This window comes from Aegilops tauschii, chromosome 1 (assembly GCF_002575655.3).
Source record: "Aegilops tauschii subsp. strangulata cultivar AL8/78 chromosome 1, Aet v6.0, whole genome shotgun sequence".
Lineage (NCBI taxonomy): Eukaryota > Viridiplantae > Streptophyta > Magnoliopsida > Poales > Poaceae > Aegilops > Aegilops tauschii.
The window spans coordinates 164,338,857-164,342,201 of NC_053035.3; positions in this window are offsets into that span (position 1 = coordinate 164,338,857).

Consider the following 3,345-nt stretch of genomic DNA (forward strand, 5'->3'; position numbering starts at 1 on the left):
AATTCATTCCCATTTCTTGCATGGGACCTAAGCATGCAACCAAGGACACATATTTGATTTTTCAACCAGTTTATATGCACTTGAGAATGTGCATGTAGTTCAAATTTGAATTATGCGCATAAAATGCCTTGAAAACCCAGTTAATGTATAAAAATGTCCAAACGAACCCCGAAAAATTCCAAAATTGAACAAAACACTCCTGGTGTTCTATGTTGACACTCGAAAGATTTTGAAAGCAATAAGAGGCAACGGATATCGTTTCTTCCCCAAAGGTGGCACGTTCCCTACCGAAACCATCACGCTTGTTGTGAGAAGCTCTTGTTTGTGAGAAGCTTATACCCAAACCTGCCCCAAATGGGACATAAAATTACCACGGCATGTTGATGCCGCTCCATGATAACATGCCAAGTTTCATGAATTTTAGACGAGTTTTTGATTTACTAGAATTTAAAAACCAGGTATCTCAATGTTTGTAGCGGAGTGACGGTGGCAGGGTGTGTGAAATTCATTCTCATTTCTTACATGGGACCTAAGCATGAACCAAGGACACATATTTGATTTTTCAACCAGTTTATATGCACTGGAAATTGTGCATGTAGTTTAAATTTGAATTATGCGCATCAAATGCCTGGAAAACCCAGTTAATGTATAAAAATGTCCAAACGAACCCCGAAAAATTCCAAAATTGAACACAACACTCCTGGTGTTCTATGTTGCCACTCGAATTTTTTTGAAAGAAATAAGAGGCAACGGATATTGTTTCGTCCCTAAAGGGGGCACGTTCCCTATCGAAACCATCACGCTTGTTGTGAGAAGCTCTGGTTTGTGAGAAGCTTATACCCAAACCTGCCCCAACTGGGACAAAAAATTTACCACGACATGTCGATGCCGCTCCATGATAGCATGCCAAGTTTCATGAAATTCTGACGAGTTTTGGATTTACTAGAATTTAAAAACCAGGTATCTCAATGTTTGCGGCCGAGTCACGGTGGCAGGGTGTGTGAAATTCATTCCCATTTCTTACATGGGACCTAACCATGCAACCAAGGACACATATTTGATTTTTCAACCAGTTTATATGCACTGGAGAATGTGCATGTAGTTCAAATTTGAATTATGCGCATAAAATGCCTGGAAAACCCAGTTAATGTATAAAAATGTCCAAACGAACCCCAAAAATTCCAAAATTGAACATATTACTCCAGTTGTTGTATGTTGACACTCGATTTTTTTTGAAAGAAATAAGAGGCAACGGATATCGTTTTGTCCCTAAAGGTGGCACGTTCCCTACCGAAACCATCACGCTTGTTGTGAGAAGCTCTGGTTTGTGAGAAGCTTATAACCAAACCTGCCCCAAATGGGACAAAAAAGTTACCACGGCATGTTGATGCCGGTAGCAAGCCAAGTTTCATGAATTTTAGACGTGTTTCTGATTTACTAGAATTTAAAAACCAGGTATCTCATTGTTTGCGGCCGAGTGACGGTGGCAGGGTGTGTGAAATTAATTCCAATTTCTTACATGGGACCTAAGCATGCAACCAAGGACACATATTTGATATTTCAACCAATTTATATGCACTCCAGAATGTGCATCTAGTTCAAATTTGAATTATGCGCATAAAATGCCTGGAAAACCTAGTTAATGTATAAAAATGTCCAAACGAACCCCGAAAAATTCCAAAATTGAACACAACACTCCTGTTGTTCTATGTTGACACTCGAAAATTTTAGAAAGCAATAAGAGGCAACGGATATCGTTTCATCGCCAAAGGTGGCACGTTCCCTACCGAAACCATCAAGCTTGTTGTGAGAAGCTCTGGTTTGTGAGAAGCTTATACCCAAACGTGCCCCAAATGGGATAAAAAATTACCACGGCATGTTGATGCCGCTAGCATGCCAAGTTTCATGAATTTTAGATGTGTTTCTGATTTACTAGAATTTAAAAACCAGGTATCTCTTTGTTTGCGGCCCAGTGACAGTGGCAGGGCGTGTGAAATTCATTCCCATTTCTGGCATGGGACCTAAGCATGCAACCAAGGACACATATTTGATTTTCCGACCAGTTTATATGCACTGGAGAATGTGCATGTAGTTCAAATTTGATTATGCGCATAAAATGCCTGGAAAACCCAGTTATTGTATAAAAATGTGCAAACTAACCCCGCAAAATTCCAAAATTGAACACAACACTCCTGTTGTTCTATGTTGACACTCGAATTTTTTTGAAAGAAATAAGAGGCAACGGATATTGTTTCGTCCGTAAAGGTGGCACGTTCCCTACCGAAACCATCATGCTTGTTGTGAGAAGATCTTGTTTGTGAGAAGCTTATACCCAAACATGCCCCAAATGGGACAAAAAAAGTACAACGGCATGTTGATGCCGCTCCATGATAGCATGCCAAGTTTCATGAATTTCAGACGAGTTTTGGATTTACTAGAATTTAAAAACCAGGTATCTCAATGTTTGCGGCCGAGTGACGGTGGCAGGGTGTGTGAAATTCATTCTCATTTCTTACATGGGAGCTAAGCATGAACCAAGGACAAATATTTGATTTTTCAACCAGTTTATATGCACTGTAAATTGTTCATGTAGTTTAAATTTGAATTATGCGCATCAAATGCCTGGAAAACCCGGTTAATGTATAAAAATGTCCAAACGAACCCCGAAAAATTCCAAAATTGAACACAACACTCCTGGTGTTCTATGTTGACACTCGATTTTTTTTGAAAGAAATAAGAGGCAACGGATATCGTTTCATCCCTAAAGGTGGCACGTTCCCTACTGAAACCATCACACTTTTTGTGAGGAGCTCTGATTTGTGAGAAGCTTATACCCAAACCTGCCCCAAATGGGACAAAAAATTCACCACGGCATGTTGATGCCGCTCCATGATAGCATGCCAAGTTTCATGAATTTCTGACATGTTTTGGATTTACTGGAATTTAAAAACTAGGTATCTCAATGTTTGCGGCCGAGTGACGGTGGCAGGGTGTGTAAAATTCACTCCCATTTCTTACATGGGACTTAACCATGCAATCAAGGACACATATTTGATTTTTCAACCAGTTTATATGCACTGGAGAATGTGCATGTAGTTCAAATTTGAATTATGCGCATCAAATTCATGGAAAACCCAGTTAATGTATAAAAATGTCCAAACAAAACCCAAAAATTCCAAAATTGAACATAATACTCCTGTTGTTCTATGTTGACACTCGAACTTTTTTGAAACAAATAAGAGGCAACAGATATCATTTCGTCCCTAAAGGTGGCACGTTCCCTACCGAAACCATCACGCTTGTTGTGAGAAGCTTTGGTTTGTGAGAAGCTAATACCCAAACCTG